General features: G+C 46.6%; 1 protein-coding gene across 1 annotated transcript in view; it reads right to left on the bottom strand.

The window, feature by feature from the left end:
* The window catches only part of BCL9 (BCL9 transcription coactivator), a 77,630-nt gene that overhangs the window by 37,414 nt on the left and 21,187 nt on the right, over positions 1-19,029 (bottom strand). The window lies entirely within an intron of this gene.

The raw sequence follows: 19,029 nt of genomic DNA, 5'->3' as shown, positions 1-19,029 counted from the left end.
ACCCCTGTGTAGAGTGGTACCGCCCCCCTCCTTACCCCTGTTCCCTCCTCCCTCCCGGGGGCGGTGACGCCGCCCACCTCCATTACTCCCCCCTCACCCTCCTCCTCTGCCCGCACTGGCCGGCCAGCTCCTGATAACTGCACTGATTGCTGCTTCCAGCCGTAGTGTGCAGCCATTGTTATCCGCCGTACATCGTATCACTGGATTATACGGGATACACGGCGCATGACGCCGCACCATATCACCCTGCACGAGTCCCACCATCATACCCCCCAGAATTCATAAGAAGAAAAGAGGTTCTGCAGCAGCTGAGGTATATATTAGAAGTTACATTCCCACCACTGCTCCAGAATCGTATGATGCCTCAAAGAGATTCTGCAGCAGCTGGCTCTGTATTGAGAGGTTCTGCAGAAGCCGAAGTGTTTATTATAAGCTGCATATAACCCTCGCTGTTCTAGAACCTCAATACACAGCCAGCTGCTGCAGAACCTCACAATACACAGCCAGCTTCTGCAGAACCTCATAATACACAGCCAGCTTCTGCAGAACCTCACAATACACAGCCAGCTGCTGCAGAACCTCACAATACACAGCCAGCTGCTGCAGAACCTCATAATACACACCTCAGCTGCTGCAGAACCTCACAATACACAGCCAGCTTCTGCAGAACCTCACAATACACAGCCAGCTGCTGCAGAACCTCATAATACACACCTCAGCTGCTGCAGAACCTCACAATGCACAGCCAGCTGCTGCAGAACCTCACAATACACAGCCAGCTGCTGCAGAACCTCATAATACACAGCCAGCTGCTGCAGAACCTCACAATACACAGCCAGCTGCTGCAGAACCTCATAATACACACCTCAGCTGCTGCAGAACCTCACAATACACAGCCAGCTTCTGCAGAACCTCACAATACACAGCCAGCTGCTGCAGAACCTCATAATACACACCTCAGCTGCTGCAGAACCTCACAATGCACAGCCAGCTGCTGCAGAACCTCACAATACACAGCCAGCTGCTGCAGAACCTCATAATACACAGCCAGCTGCTGCAGAACCTCACAATACACAGCCAGCTGCTGCAGAACCTCATAATACACAGCCACCTGCTGCAGAACCTCACAATACACACCTCAGCTGCTGCAGAACCTCACAATACACACCTCAGCTGCTGCAGAACCTCACAATGCACAGCCAGCTGCTGCAGAACCTCACAATACACAGCCAGCTGCTGCAGACCCTCATAATACACACCTCAGCTGCTGCAGAACCTCATAATACACAGCCAGCTGCTGCAGAACCTCACAATTTACAACCAGCTGCTGCAGACCCTCATAATACACACCTCAGCTGCTGCAGAACCTCATAATACACAGCCAGCTGCTGCAGAACCTCACAATACACAGCCAGCTGCTGCAGAACCTCATAATACACAGCCAGCTGCTGCAGAACCTCATAATACACAGCCAGCTGCTGCAGAACCTCATAATACACAGCCAGCTGCTGCAGAACCTCACAATTTACAACCAGCTGCTGCAGAACCTCATAATACACAGCCAGCTGCTGCAGAACCTCACAATTTACAACCAGCTGCTGCAGAACCTCATACCTCAGCTGCTGCAGAATCTCTTTGAATTACATGCCCATTGATCGACACCAAGCTTCCAGTTCCCCTTTAAAGAGGTTCTGCAGATGCTGAGGCATGCATTATGCGGTTCTGGAGCAATGGTAACTTAATATATACAGCTCAGCTGCTGCAGAACCTCTGAAAAGAGAAGATCTACATACATGTATGTCAGCGATTGTCTTGTAGCTCACAGTTCTTCAAAAAGAGGTTCTGCAGCAGCTGTGGTGTGTTTAAGGGTCTATTGCAGCAAGGTAACGTCTCAGCTTCAGCAGAACCTTATGAACCAGCTGCTGCAGAACCTCTTTGATAAGACATTATCCCCACTGATCCAGAACCTTATAATGCACACTGCAGCTGCTGCAGAACCACTTTTTGACGTGGAAGGAGGGTTAAAAAGCCATCTCCGATCTCGGACAGTCCCGCTCGTTTGTCGGGACTTGCTGCTCTTTTCAAACCGGGACATTCCCTATTTGTTGGCCATACAGGTGATGTGGAAGGGACCTTACCTACACTAATACACTGCGGCAAACCCTCAGCTGGGAGAAGTCTCAGCTCTGTTTTGGACTTCAAGAAAAAGGTTCCCATTCACTGACAGCAAGCAGGGTCTAACAATTTTGCCACTGTCTAATATACTTTGTGTTTCTATTTGTCACTGTTCCTCAAGATCTGTGCTTGCTGTCAGTGAATGGGAACATTCTCGTTCACATCCAGAAACGTACACGGATCTACTACTTCTCACAGCTGAGGATTTGCTACAATTGTATCCAGCCTTGACAATCCTCTATGATCTAAAGGCTGCACAGCAGCACGGAGTCGCCTATGAATTGTGGGAAAATCGGAAAACGTGTTCCTGTGTAAATCTAGTCAAACACACCAGCAAATATCCCTCTCCTGATACCTTGTTACAATGTATCTGTGCAGGTCAATGTATCAGTCTGGAATCATGTTCTTTATCTCAGGAGTGTCTAGACTGGATGCAGTTGAAGCAAACCCTCAGCTGTGGAAAGTCTGTACCAGTTTTCAGCCTCTGAACAAGTAAAGGGGTTGTCTAGTCCCCAAACAAATTGATGCCCTCTCCTGAGGAGGGGCCATCAATATGTGATTGGTCGGGGTCCGACTCCCTGCACCCCTGCAGATCAGCTGTTTTGAAGGGGCTGCGGTGCAAGTGAATAGAACAGTTACGGAATACCGCGCTCTACCGCTACAAATGTAACGTGCGTTCAACTACGAGCGCCAGGGCCCGTTGAAACAGCTGATCGGCGGGGGTGCAGGGAGTCGGACCTCCACCAATCACATACTGATGGCCTATCCTAAGGCCAGGCCATTCGTTTTAATAACCCGGTCACTGGCAACTTTTCTTCCCATAGGAAAACATTAAAGGGTAACTAAACTTTGCTCGGATTTCCGAGAAAAAACTATCAGAAACAAAGCAGCTTTTGCCCCTTTGTTTTAGCGATCGTTGGGGATCTCACTAGGACATGTCAAAAGTTTTTTGAAAGTTTAGTTACCCTTTAAAATTGCGACGCAATATCAAATTGACTGCAATGTGTTGATCTGTAGCCATTGCCTTCAGCTCTCAAAGTAAACTGATACATTGTAGCAAACTCTTTGATATGACAAGTATTAGATCTGTACAGGTTTTAACCCCTCTGGATGTAAACCAGAATGTTTCCATTCACTGACAGCAAACAGCTATCTTAAAAATGGTGAGAAATTGAAACACAAAGTCTATTAGAAAGTCGTAGAGCTTTCCATTATACAATGATTAAGCCTTGGTGACATGAAACCGGAATATCCCTTTAATACATACATTATATACCTGGACACCGGCCCAACGCCGGCATCACGTGTAGTTTTTTTTTTTTTTCTTAACTTAATTGAAAAATCATTACTCCAGAGGAGGAGTCTTCCTTCAGCTCTGCTCGTGTAGGAATCAATATGGAGAGAATCATACGATCGATCGCTTCACTCGTCAATAACGCGGCGACTGGTAAAACAGTTGATAATATTGAAACTTGTTACGGCAAATTAGAAGACACTGACACAGTTTAACCTCTTCACAGCCACGCAGGCAACTCTACCGCCCCTTTATTTCAATTTTTCCTCTGTATTTATGTATCAGCTCTTTGAATGTCAACAAGCAAAGCTGCAGTGTAAAGCATGGGGGAGATAGAGTAGCAGCTCCAGAGCCATTGATAAGACAGGAGGATTTCAGACGACCTCAGACTCCAACAGACAATGCAGCTAAGTTGAAGTCATGTAATGACTTTTTCTAAGACATCTGCTTTAGGCTGGGTGTTCACCGGGAGATTTGGCTGTACATGGGTTGTTACCGTGACCAGGAGCCGTAAAATTATTATTAAAGATTGACACAATTTTTGCGCCAAATTTATTAACAGTGTGCAACTTTTTTTTTTTGCCATAAAATACAGACGTAAAGCAAGGGAGTCTCATATGAGGTGGTGTATGAAGTGTCCACCATATTTAGTGAGCAGCGCCAAATTTATCACAGCATATGAGCCATTCTGATCCATTTTCACCATCAGGTAACATGATGCATTTATGACCCAGGTGATAAATCTCCTCCATAGTATTGTATAAAAAATGGTGGCATTCGCCAATTATAGGATTCTAGCGCTAAGTGAACAGAGACTGAATTGTACACACGGCTGGTTTGTTAGAAAATGAGGCCCTGGGCCCTCTCTGCCCTTTGTAGTTTAAGCCAAAATAATACCGCCATATAGTGCAAAAATAATACTGCCGTATAGTGCAAAAATAATACCGACGTATAGTGCAAAAATAATACTGCCATATAGTGCAAAATAATACTGCCATATAGTGCAAAATAATACTGCCATATAGTGCAAAAATAATTCTGCCATATAGTGCAAAAATAATTCTGCCATATAGTGCAAAAATAATACTGCAATATAGTGCAAAAATATTACCGCCATATAGTGAACAAATAATGCCGCCATATAGTGCAAAAATACCGCCATATAGTGCAAAAATAATACCGCCATATAGTGCACAAATAATACTGCCATATAGTGCACAAATAATACTGCCATATAGTGCACAAATAATACTGCCATATAGTGCACAAATAATACTGCCATATAGTGCAAAAATAATACCGCCATATAGTGCACAAATAATACTGCCATATAGTGCACAAATAATACTGCCATATAGTGCACAAATAATACTACCATATAGTGCAAAAATAATACTGCCATATAGTACACAAATAATACTGCCATATAGTGCACAAATAATACCATATAGTGCAAAAATAATACCGCCATAAAGTGCAAAAATAATACTGCCATATAGTGCAAAAATAATACTGCCATATAGTGCACAAATAACACTACCATATAGTGCAAAAATAATGCTGCCATATAGTGCACAAATAATACTGTCATATAATGCACAAATAATACTGCCATATAGTGCACAAATAATACCATATAGTGCAAAAATAATACTGCCATATAATGCACAAATAATACCGCCATATAGTGCACAAATAATACCATATAGTGCAAAAATAATACTGTCATATAATGCACAAATAATACCGCCATATAGTGCACAAATAATACTACCATATAGTGCAAAAATAATACTGCCGTATAGTGCAAAAATAATACTGCCATATAGTGCAAAAATAATACTGCCATATAGTGCAAAAATAATACTGCCATATAGTGCAAAAATAATACTGCCATATAGTGCACAATAATACTGCCATATAGTGCAAAATAATACCGCCATATAGTGCACAAATAATACTGCCATATAGTGCAAAAATAATACCGCCATATAGTGCAAAATAATACCGCCATATAGTGCAAAAATAATACTGCCATATAGTGCAAAAATAATACCGACGTATAGTGCAAAAATAATACTGCCATATAGTGCAAAAATAATACTGCCATATAGTGCACAAATAATACTACCATATAGTGCAAAAATAGTACTGCCATATAGTTCACAAATAATACTGCCATATAGTGCAAAAATAATACTGCCATATAGTGCAAAAATAATACTGCCATATAGTGCAAAAATAATACTGCCATATAGTGCACAATAATACTGCCATATAGTGCAAAATAATACCGCCATATAGTGCACAAATAATACTGCCATATAGTGCAAAAATAATACCGCCAGATAGTGCAAAAATAATACTGCCATATAGTGCAAAAATAATACTGCCATAGACAACATAAATAATACCATCATATAGTGCCATGATAAATACTATGCAGTATTCCAATAATAGTTCCTTATAGAGACCACCTAATACTCATATAGTGCGAAGACAATACTGCGATACAAGTTAGTACTGCCATATACAGCCAACATATCGTTGATCGGCGCTCGTTTGCTCCTGTCACACGGAGCTATGGATGGACGAGGGCAATTATCGGAAACAAGCGTTTTGTGACCGTTAGTTTGCCCGATAATTGGCCGGTGTAAACGGGCCCTTAGACAGACATTGTAATACCGCCAAATAGTTTGCATACAATACTACAAATTTGTTCTAAAATAATACCCCCATTCGCAGCTAAATAACACTGTGCGGTTTTAGTTTGCTCCTGCACTTCCCATTTTCGGGAGCTCTCTAGGAAATAGGGTAACCACTTCCACTTACCATCCCCAAAACTGGCCCTGTGGCAGCAGGTAACCCCTCTCCCCCCTATTATCTAGATAAATTGTACACTTCCTTATGTGTATTTCATATGGGAAAAAAGTAGTCACGGGTCTCCTTTAAAATGGATCACAGGTGGAGCACCCCTTTAAGTTAAGTAAAACAATTCTTAAATAATCAGAGCGCTAGTTGTCGCCTGTCAGCCCCGGAATCATTATTTTCTTTTCATTATACAAATGAGTTTGATGTATTTCCAAAGGGGTCTTCTACTTCATGAATCCAATGGCGCTGCTCACTGCGTGGGGACTTAGTATCCATAAATACTTCATAATCATTAAAAATTCATGGCGAATATTATTTAGAATAGAATTTCAAATATTTACCTCCCTTCAAAAAATATTTTTTGCTCATGTTCACAGAGAACTTTTCCAATTTTTTTTAGGGAAACCCTATTTTTGTCACACTATATGTCCAAAAGTATGTGCCCCCCTCCCCTGCCGATCATCACCCCAATATGAACTTGTTGGACATCCCATTCCAAAACCATGGGTGTTAATACGGAGTTTGGTCCCTTTTGTGGCTTTAACAACCCCCCAATGGTGTTGGATGGGGTTGAGGTCCGCGCTCTGTGCAGCCCCCCCCCCCCAGTTCCTCCACCACAAACTCCACACCCCATGTCTTTAGGGAGCTCGCTGTGGGCGCAGTCATGCTGGAACAGGAAAGGGACAAACCCGAAACTGTTACCCCAAAGGTGGAAACTACAATTGCGTAAAATGTGTTTGTATAGTGTTGAATTAACCCTTCACTGAAAATAAGGTCCCAAACCCTGAATAACAGCCCCAGACCATTACCCCTCCTCCACCACATATTGCAGTAGTCACTATATATTCCGGTAGGTAGCATTCTCCTGGCATTCGCCAACCAAGATTCCCCCAGGAGACTGCCAGATAGTGAGCCGTTATTCATCACTCCAGAGAACACGCTGCTCCAGAATTCAGAGACGACGTGCTTTACACCACTCCAGCCGACGCTTGGCATTGGGCATGGTGATCTTCCATTTGGATGATGGCTCTCCTGCTCGGGACCTCTGAGCGAGAGTGAATAACAACGAGCAGCTCTCTCACCGGTGCACCCAGACCGTCCATGTATTGAATGTCCTGCATGTAATACCACATATCACCTGCAGTGGCCACTGCATCCCAATCTCTGAAGCCAGACCTATGGCGATCAGATGATCATCGTCCCGGCCTTCATTTTAAATAGGGGTCGTTGACGTAAGGGAACCCCTTTAAATCTAATTGAGTGTACGATTATATGGATAGCCCCTTAGAAATCAATAGGGCCTGACAAATAGAAGCTGGGTATTTTTGCAAGCCCCATTGCCTAACATTACCAGATCAGCTCGCTATATCAATATTAGGGGCCAAATATTCAGTCTGTTTCTGAATCACCGTCGAACGGATTGCACGTCTCTATTTGCCGGATCGGTAACAAGGAAGATTTTTTATTATTCCCTCATAACCCCCTCCCCCCAATACACCCCTGGCGGACCTGACTCCTGCAGTCTGGCCACAGAATACAATTCTCCTCCCGCCTGATCTCCAGATTAATGGTTTACTAGCAATACCGACATTAAGAGGTTAATAATCCGAGTGATCCTCCTCTCCAGATAAACCTTGACTACTATTTCTACTGTCTCTCTTACTCTTGGCAGCTTTACTCGGCTATAAATTCCTAAGAAAGGCCATAAAACACCTCAATTTTATATATCTCTTTCCTTGGCCAACTCCTGCCCCTGATAAGGAGGCGATGCACAGCTCTCTGCACACAAGATCGCTCTCCTTGTCAGTGTCTGCAGGGTCGCATCGCCTCACCGCCCCCCTAAGTGCTCATTCAGATGAGCGTATATGTCGTCCGTGTGACAGCCATTAAAACAACGGCCGACACACGGACTCATGTACTTCAATGGGGCCGTTCACACGACCGTTGTCCTATTTTACTGCGTATCCCATAGACTCTAGTCTATGGGGGATCCGTGACAACGCGCTTCGCACGGGTGCACCTCGGACGTGAAAAACTGCAGTTTGAACAGCCCCATTGAAATCAATGGGTCCGTGTGCTGTGCGTTGTTTCACGGATGAAATTCACGCTCGTCTGAATGAGCCCTTATACTTTGCAGTTTCCGTCAGCTCTACGGCTTAGGCTCAATGACGATTTTCTGCGCCGCGATGATCATATGGTGCGACATTAGTGTGATATTTTTAATTTTTTATTGTAATATTAACTTACGGAGGCACATTTTAATCCTAGTTCACAAGGGCATTTAAAAGGGTTGTCTTTTAAAAAGAAGCCGTCTGGCCGCCGCAGGTGCGGTTTCTCCATCACCCGGCGATCATAGGTTGTTGCCGGGTAAAGCAACGGCCGACCACACATGGCCGGTGCGGGGAAAATGGAGTATTCCATAATTTAATGGCCGCCTATGTAATACATGGACATGACAGGTCCGCCAGAACTGCTCTCAGTTCTGCGGGGACCCCTCCGTTATGTCTCCATAGGCCCTATTAGGTAAATGACATAGTTTGTCATGGTGAGACAATCCCACTATACTAGTCAGAGCGGAGAGCCACCACAAAGTGCAACTTATTCTTTGGAGGACTCGGCACAATAATGTACTATAGTCTCGCAAATGTATTTGAATGGGCGCCGTGTAATACCACATTTATCCAGCAGTGGCCAATGTAGGATAAATGTGTTGCCTCGCGCAGCTTCCCGATCGATAACCGCTGATTATCGCACTAGTGCGTGTAATGTATTTCTATGAGGTTGCAAAGAAATTGCGATTTCAAGCGACCACGATGAAGTTAGCACAAAAATTTTCGCAAATTGCACGTGATCGCCCCAACAGGGATTTAATAATTCCCACCTGAGGGCTTCAGATATTTGTCCTGTAAAGGTGCACTTTATACAGTATAGCATATTTCCTAGTGTACTTTGAACCACACAATAAATGTTGTCAAACACACATACGTGACACATGTCCTGATAACACGGTACATTATATAAAACAGAAGCGATGGGAAGGTTCAACTTTACAACCCGATTCTTTTTTTATTGCCCCAATGCATTTAACATAAACAAATTAAACTACGTTTTAATAGGCCTTGGTTAAAAATTCCCCACAGTTTGTGTTTACAGCTGCTATGCAGACCTATGTGTCTCCATGGTAACAGACTACAATTAAACCCAGTGTAGTCAGACCCTGCAGTCATGCTTCTGTCCGCCACTTCTTGCTAACCTACTATATATACTGTATGTTAGCAAAAACTAGGGAACAGTTGAAAGGGAGTATAACTGCAGAATAAGACTACACAGGGTGACTTTGTAGTCTGTTACCATGGAGACGTATAGGTCTGTATTCAGAAAACAGTAGGAAATTTTTTAATCAAACCTATTGTAAATCAGATCATCAATTTCGTTGCATCGGGCAGGAGCTGTCCAGAGACCACAAAAATGCTGAACCTGCACATTTTGAAAGGCAATATAAGCCGGTGCCCATTCAAGTGAACATGTAATGCACGCTTACGCCAAGTCTGCCAGGGCGAGCGCCCCTCATTGCAGCAGATCACCACTAAATGGGTGTCCTCAGTGTGAGACCTCCTCCCCCCTCTCTGATATCCATATTCCTTAAAGGGGTTATCTCATAAAACAACCCTTGTCCATACGCTCTTTTAAGGCATGTGGTCTTCATAGATGGGGGGTCACTTGTTTGGGCTCCTCCCCTATGAGTCAGAACTGAGTCGCCCTGTAAGGGTATGTTCACACGACCATTTTTCAGGCGTAATGGAAGTGTTTTACGCCTCGAATTACGCCTGAAAAGACGGCTCTAATACGTCGGCAAACATCTACCTATTGCTTGCAATGGGTCTTACGATGTTCTGTGCAGACGAGCTGTCATTTTACGCGTCGCTGTCAAAATACGGCGCGTAAAATGACGGCTAGTCAAAAGAAGTGCAGGACACTTCTTGGGACGGTTTTAGAGCCGTTTTCTCATAGACTCCAATGAAAGCAGCTCCAAAAACAGACGTAAAAAAAACGCAGCGAAAAACGCGAGTTGCTCAAAAAAGGTTTGAAAATCAGGGGGTGTTTTCCCTTGAAACAGCTCCGTATTTTGAGACTTTTTAACTCTGCGTGTGAACATACCCTAAGACTGCATCTGAATGACTGCCATGTAATTCTACATTTCCCCTACAGTGGCCACTGTGGGGAAAATTAGTGGCCAGATGCGGCTTCTCCCGGCAAAAACAGCTGAAGAAACATCCTCTTTAAGGCTGGGTTCACACAGAGTTTTTTGCAGGCGGAAATTCAGCCTCAAAATTCCGTTTGGAAGTTTGAGGCAGATTTTCCTCTCCCTGCACGCCGATTATGGCGGCGTTTTTCGCCCGCGGGCATAAAACGCCGCGAAATGCACTTTCTCTGTCTCCCATTTTTGTCAATGGGAAGTCAGAGGCGTAAACTCCCGAAGATATGGCATGTCCCTTCTTTCTCCCGCGAGACGGTTTTACCGCTCGCGGGAAAAAGACGCCTCCGCCTCCCATTGAAATCAATGGGAGGCATTTTCGGGCCGTTTTTGACGTAAAAAAACTTGTCAAAAAACTCTGTGTGAACATAGCCTAATAGGCCATGAGGCAGTATTTCATTCCCTACTCTGGTAGGGGGTAATGCCCCTTCGCCTTCTAATTCGGAGTTCTTCAGATCTCAGAGTCTCTTGTTCTAATGTTCGATTAACTACAAGGAGACTTTAAAGGGTAACTAAACTTTTATAAAACTTTTGACATGCCAGAAGTTTTGATCGGTGGGGGGTCCGCTTAGTTTCTGATCGGCCTTCCTCGGGGTGGTGTATGGGCTCAATAGAAAGTCTATGAGACCGAGGAAAGCCGATCAGAAACGGAGCGGCACAGCGCTCACCCGAATTGATTCTGCAACTTCGTTTTAGCGATCAGCGCTCGGACCCCCACCGATCAAAACTTCTGACATGTCAAAAGTTTTATAAAAGTTGAGTTACCCTGTAATGCAGCCAGAATACGGAGGGGCAGGGTACTTATAGGAGCTCCGCAGCCCAACTGATCACAGGGCACAGACCCCCACTGACCCCGAGGACAGGATATGAAACCACTGCCAGCCCTATATACCGCACCGCTCATAACCGCCATGTTTTTATAAAAAAAAAATGATATTCCATTCACTTCTATGTAAAGTCGTCCGGTGCTCCGTTTTCTGCAAGAAAAACTCAAGAGGAAAAATGTGACCCCCGGATCTACGGACGTAACGTAAAAGTTCCAGGGTATTCTATAGAAATCGGGGCCGGCTGGAAATAACGTTGACCGCATTCTCCGAGTGGCACAAACAGGACAGGTGTAGCCTCCACCTCCCCAACATATGGACATTCTTCAATATTAGGTTTCATCTGCTGTGGGAAAACATTAACCACTTCATTCCCTGGACGCCTGTAAACGTGATCTGCAGACGGTTTGTATGTGGCGACTATGGCCATGTTGGGTTGCAGTCACACGCGGCAGATTTTGTTGCTGCAATTTTCTGCGACGGATAAGCAGTTCCAGGTGTCTGAATGGGGTTCTGTCTGCGGCCGGTGAATGGAACGGATTTACAGTCACGGAAGATCTGCCGCGTGTGATTGCTCCATTAGACATTTGCCGGTTCCAAGTCGCTCAGATCGCTGGATAAAGTTGAATCATCTGCCCCTGACACCCCCATGAACGTGACACTTGGCTCGGTCACCGCTTATCTCCACCAGAGCCAAACCCTACTGCTCAATAATCATATGTAGTCTGCTGGGCGTTCATTCCTGCAGACATCCCTGTGGCTGGCAGTTATGGGAGCAGTGTGGTTATAGGGGCGCCATGGCTGGCACTTCTGGGGACATTACTGCTGGTATTTCTTAGGACAGTGGCTGAAACTTATAGGAACTTTTTGGCTGGCATTTATAGGGCAGGGTGGCATGCACATATAGGAGTATGGACACTAATAAATGCACTGTGGCTGGTGCTTTTGGGGGCAGTGTGGCCATCACTTATAACGTTACTATAGCTGGCACTATGAGGATACTGTAACTGGCAATTAAGGTGGCATTATAGCTGGCACTTAAAGGGACCCTTGCTGGCAATTGCTGGTACAGTAGCTAAGACTTTTTTGCCACTGTGGCTAGCACAATGGGAATGGGGGCACTACGGCTGTCTTTATTATCGGGGCACTGTGGCTGTATTTATTATGGGGGCACTGTGTATTTATTATGGGGGCACTGTGTATTTATTATGGGGGCACTGTGTATTTATTATGGGGGCACTGTGTATTTATTATGGGGGCACTGTGTATTTATTATGGGGGCACTGTGTATTTATTATGGGAGCACTGTGTATTTATTATGGGGGCACTGTGTATTTATTATGGGGGCACTGTGTATTTATTATGGGAGCACTATGACTGTCTTTATTATGGAGTCTTTGTGGCTGTATTTATTTTGGGGGCACTATGGCTATTCTTATAATATGGGCACTGTGGCTTACTTTATTATGGGGGAACTGGGGCTGTCTTTATTATTAGGGAACTATGGATGACTCTATTATGGGGCACTGTTGCTGTTCTTTTAATGGGGCACTGTGGCTGTTGTTTTAATGGGGCACTGTGGCTGTCTTTATTATGGGGGCACTGTGGCTGTCTTTATGATGGGGGCACTGTGGCTGTCTTTATGATGGGGGCACTGTGGCTGTCTTTATGATGGGGGCACTGTGGCTGTCTTTATGATGGGGGCACTGTGGCTGTCTTTATGATGGGGGCACTGTGGCTGACTTTATGATGGGGGCACTGTGGCTGTCTTTATGATGGGGGCACTGTGGCTGTCTTTATGATGGGGGCACTGTGGCTGTCTTTATGATGGGGGCACTGTGGCTATCTTTATGATGGGGGCACTGTGGCTATCTTTATGATGGGGGCACTGTGGCTGTCTTTATGATGGGGCACTGTGGCTGTCTTTATGATGGGGCACTGTGGCTGTCTTTATGATGGGGGCACTGTGGCTGTCTTTATGATGGGGGCACTGTGGTTGTCTTTATGATTTGGCACTGTGGCTGTCTTTATGATGGGGGCACTGTGGCTGTCTTTATGATGGGGGCACTGTGGCTGTCTTTATGATGGGGGCACTGTGGCTGTCTTTATTGTGGGGGCACTGTGGCTATCTTTATGATGGGGGCACTGTGGCTATCTTTATGATGGGGGCACTGTGGCTGTCTTTATGATGGGGCACTGTGGCTGTCTTTTTGATGGGGGCACTGTGGCTGTCTTTATGATGGGGGCACTGTGGCTGGCTTTATGATTTGGCACTGTGGCTGTCTTTATGATGGGGGCACTGTGGCTGTCTTTATTGTGGGGACACTGTGGCTATCTTTATGATGGGGGCACTGTGGCTGTCTTTATGATGGGGGCACTGTGGCTGTCTTTATGATTTGGCACTGTGGCTGTCTTTATGATGGGGGCACTGTGGCTGTCTTTATTGTGGGGGCACTGTGGCTATCTTTATGATGGGGGCACTGTGGCTATCTTTATGATGGGGGCACTGTGGCTGTCTTTATGATGGGGCACTGTGGCTGTCTTTATGATGAGGGCACTGTGGCTGTCTTTATGATGGGGGTACTGTGGCTGTCTTTATGATGGGGGTACTGTGGCTGTCTTTATGATGGGGGTACTGTGGCTGTCTTTATGATGGGGGCACTGTGGCTATCTTTATGATGGGGGCACTGTGGCTGTCTTTATGATGGGGGTACTGTGGCTGTCTTTATGATGGGGGTACTGTGGCTGTCTTTATGATGGGGGCACTGTGGCTGTCTTTATGATGGGGGCACTGTGACTGTTTCTATTATGGGGATCTGCACCTGTCTGTATTTATTTATCTGTTGCTTCGGCCCCTTCATCGTGAGGACAATCACAACGGTGCAAAATCTGCTGCAGCGTACATGTTATATTTGGGGGGAGGGTGACTATTTTTGTCTTCAGTATGTTGGGGGTATGATACAACATGATGGGGGTCTCAGGAGGACATGTTTGGTGCATATTACGTAATATACCACGGTAGTAACTAAAAAGCGTGGCAGTAATTCATAATAAAGGGAACAAAATGGCCGCTGAGACATCTCCCCGAATGATAAAACAAAATGACGCTGGGATAAGGCGGCCGCGTTATAAGACCTTTCGAGGGGATTGCAGCCGAAAGCTTTTTTAAAGAGAGGAAAAAAAATTAAAGGCCTGAACGTCAACTCCAATTATTACCATAGCAACCAGTGGCCGATTCTTAACTCGCAACCGTTTTACCGTCAATCACGTCGACACGTTGAGCTCATTAATTACTAACTGCATGTTTTACTGCTTGATAGTGGAATACGTAGCCAGAGGCCATGCATGTCTCCAGCCTGATTAACCCCTGCCTGCCCGCCAGCGCTGAGACAATGTCATCACATACGGAATTCATGTTTACGATATTCTCATACATAATTGCAATACACAGACTTTACGTACCGCGGCGAAAAATATGACGATCAAAATATGCACCAAATTTATTAATGTATTGCGCTATTTACTACAAAGGGGTGTGGCCTAGCCGTTGCGATATTACGATATGAATCGTTCCAAATTGAAGGGTTACATGTTACTCTCTTCCATCTGCCTCCTCTACTACTCTCTGAAGGATCAGACTACACTGGGTTTGTTTGTAGTCTGTAACCATGGAGACACATAGGTCTGCATAGGAGCTGACTAAACAAAACAATATCGTTTTTATTCTAGAGCCATGTCCTGATGGTTTGCTACAATGTGTCAGTGCAGGTTAAATGTATCAGTCTGAAGTCCCGCTTTGTTTAGCTCACAGAGGATTGTCTAGACTCGATGCAATTGTAACTTGACCGCAGCTGTAAGCGGTAATAGGACTGTACAGATTCAGCCTCTGGTTGTCTAGACAATCCTCCGTAAGCTAAACAATCTGGACTCCGGACTGGTACATTTTACCAGCACTCAGGGCCGGGCTTATGGGTGTGTGACCTGTGCCATGGCATAGGGTGCATCACCCCAGCAGGTGGAAGGGGGCACTGCGCTGGCTCCCTTCCCCTGCTTGTTTCAGAAGCGCCCGGGCTCGGCAACTTAGCAGCACCCGCCTTTCCGCCCAGGTGCTTTTTCACTCAGTGGCGTCGCTGCCAGTATAGCAGCCATAGCGGCTGCTAGCGGTGACACCGGGCATGAGGGTGCCCGTCCTGCCGGTAGAAAAGCTAGCAGCTGCTGCGGCGCTAGCGACACCACTATAGTAGCTCTGATATCTACTAGCGCCACGGTAGCTCCCTGAAAGAGCGGAATCCCCATGTGGCCTTGTAGATAGTGCCACACAGCCCCCTGTAGGTAGTGCCACACAGCCCTCCTGTAAGCAATACCACACAGACCCCCTTGTAGGTAGTGCCGCACAGCCCCCCTGTAGGTAGTGCCACACAGCCCCCCTGTAGGTAGTGCCACACAGCCCCCCTGTAGGTAGTGCCACACAGCCCCCCTGTAGGTAGTGACACACAGCCCCCTTGTAGGTTGTGCCACATAGCCCCCTGGTAGGTAGTGCCACACAGCCCCCTTGTAGGTAGTGCCACACAGCCCCCTTGTAGGTAGTGCCACACATCTCCCTTGTAGATAGTGCCACACAGCCCCCTTGTAGATAGTGCCACACAGTCCCCTTGTAGATAGTGCCACACAGTCCCCTTGTAGATAGTGCCACACAGCCCCCTGTAGATAGTGCCACACAGTCCCTTGTAGATAGTGCCACACAGCCCCCCTGTAGATAGTGCCACACAGCCCCTTGTAGATAGTGCCACACAGTCCCACTGTAGATAGTGCCACACAGCCCCTTGTAGATAGTGCCACACAGCCCCCTGTAGATAGTGCCACACAGCCCCTTGTAGATAGTGCCACACAGCCCCACTGTAGATAGTGCCACACAGCCCCCTTCGTGTAGATAACACCACTGTAGCTCCCTGAAGGAGGATAATTTTACTTTGAGTGGGGGGCTGATGGTCATTACTGTGAGTGGGGGGCTGATGGTCATTACTGTGAGTGGGGGGCTGATGGTCATTTTACTGTGAGTGGAGGGCTGATGGTTATTATACTGTGAGTGGGGGGCTGATCGTCATTTTACTGTGAATGGGGGGCTGATGGTCATTTTACTGTGAGTGGGGGGCTGATGGTCATTTTACTGTGAGTGGGGGGCTGATGGTCATTTTACTGTGAGTGGAGGGCTGATGGTTATTATACTGTGAGTGGGGGGCTGATCGTCATTTTACTGTGAATGGGGGGCTGATGGTCATTTTACTGTGAGTGGGGGGCTGATGGTCATTTTACTGTGAGTGGAGGGCTGATGGTTATTATACTGTGAGTGGGGAGCTGATGGTCATTTTACTGTGAGTGGGGGGCTGAGGGTCATTTTACTCTGAGTGGGGGCTGATGGTTATTTTACTGTGAGTGGGGGGGCTGATGGTCATTTTACTGTGAGTGGGGGGCTGATGGTCATTTTACTGTGAGTGAGGGGCTGATGGTCATTACTGTGAGTGGGGGCTGATGGTCATTTTACTGTGAGTGGGGGGCTGATGGTCATTTTACTGTGAGTGGGGGGCTGAGGGTCATTTTACTGTGAGTGGGGGCTGATGGTCATTTTACTGTGAGTGGGGGGCTGATGGTCATTTTACTGTGAGTGGGGGGCTGATGGTCGTTACTGTGAATGGGGGGCTGATGGTCATTACTGTGAGTGGGGGGCTGATGGTTATTATACTGTGAGTGGGGGGCTGATGGTCATTTTACTGTGAGTGGGGGGCTGATGGTTATTTTACTGTGAGTGGGGGCTGATGGTCATTTTACTGTGAGTGGGGGCTGATGGTCATTTTACTGTGAGTGGGGGCTGATGGTCATTTTACTGTGAGTGGGGGGCTGATGGTCATTACTGTGAGTGGGGGGCTGATGGTCGTTACTGTGAGTGGGGGCTGATGGTCATTATACTGTGAGTGGGGGGCTGATAGTCATTACTGTGAGTGGGGGCTGATGGTAATTTTACTGTGAGTGGGGGGCTGATGGTCATTACTGTGAGTGGGGGCTGATGGTCATTATACTGTGAGTGGGGGGCTGATAGTCATTACTGTGAGTGGGGGGCTGATGGTCATTTTACTGTGAGTGGGGGGCTGATGGTCATTACTGTGAGTGGGGGGCTGATGGTCATTACTGTGAGTGGGGGGCTGATGGTCGTTACTGTGAATGGGGCGCTGATGGTCATTACTGTGAGTGGGGGGCTGATGGTCATTACTGTGAGTGGGGGCTGATAGTCATTACTGTGACTGGGGGGCTGATGGTCATATTACTGTGACTGGGGGGCTGATGGTCATTTTACTGTGAGTGGGGGGCTGATGGTCATTTTACTGTGAGTGGGGGGCTGATGGTTATTATACTGTGAGTGGGGGCTGATGGTCATTTTACTGTGAGTGGGGGCTGATGGTTATTTTACTGTGAGTGGGGGGGCTGATGGTCATTTTACTGTGAGTGGGGGGCTGATGGTCATTTTACTGTGAGTGGGGGGCTGATGGTCATTTTACTGTGAGTGAGGGGCTGATGGTCATTACTGTGAGTGGGGGCTGATGGTCATTTTACTGTGAGTGGGGGGCTGATGGTCATTACTGTGAGTGGGGGGCTGATGGTCGTTACTGTGAATGGGGGGCTGATGGTCATTATACTGTGAGTGGGGGGCTGATAGTCATTACTGTGAGTGGGGGGCTGATGGTCATTACTGTGAGTGGGGGCTGATGGTAATTTTACTGTGAGTGGGGGGCTGATGGTCGTTACTGTGAATGGGGCGCTGATGGTCATTACTGTGAGTGGGGGGCTGATGGTCATTACTGTGAGTGGGGGGCTGATGGTCATTACTGTGAGTGGGGGGCTGATAGTCATTACTGTGAGTGGGGGGGGCTGATGGTCATTACTGTGAGTGGGGGGCTGATGGTCATATTACTGTGAATGGGGGGCTGATGGTCGTTACTGTGAATGGGGGGCTGATGGTCATTACTGTGAGTGGGGGGCTGATGGTCATTTTACTGTGAGTGGGGGGCTGATGGTCATTACTGTGAGTGGGGGGCTGATGGTCATTTTACTGTGAGTGGGGGGCTGATGGTCATTTTACTGTGAGTGGGGGGCTGATGGTCATTACTGTGAGTGGGGGGCTGATAGTCATTACTGTGAGTGGGGGGGCTGATGGTCATTACTGTGAGTGGGGGGCTGATGGTCATTACTGTGAGTGGGGGGCTGATGGTCATTTTACTGTGAGTGGGGGGCTGATGGTCATTTAACTGTGAGTGGTGGGCTGATGGTCATTACTGTGAGTGGGGGGCTGATAGTCATTACTGTGAGTGGGGGCTGATGGTCATTTTACTGTGAGTGGGGGGCTGATGGTCATTGTACTGTGAGTGGGGGGCTGATGGTCATTTTACTGTGAGTGGGGGGCTGATGGTCATTTTACTGTGAGTGGGGGGCTGATGGTCATTACTGTGAGTGGGGGGCTGATAGTCATTACTGTGAGTGGGGGGGCTGATGGTCATTACTGTGAGTGGGGGGCTGATGGTCATTACTGTGAGTGGGGGGCTGATGGTCATTTTACTGTG

This window comes from Rhinoderma darwinii, chromosome 2 (assembly GCF_050947455.1).
Source record: "Rhinoderma darwinii isolate aRhiDar2 chromosome 2, aRhiDar2.hap1, whole genome shotgun sequence".
Classification (NCBI taxonomy): domain Eukaryota; kingdom Metazoa; phylum Chordata; class Amphibia; order Anura; family Rhinodermatidae; genus Rhinoderma; species Rhinoderma darwinii.
The sequence above is the reverse complement of the archived record's forward strand: the minus strand, read 5'-3'. Positions and strand labels throughout refer to the sequence as shown.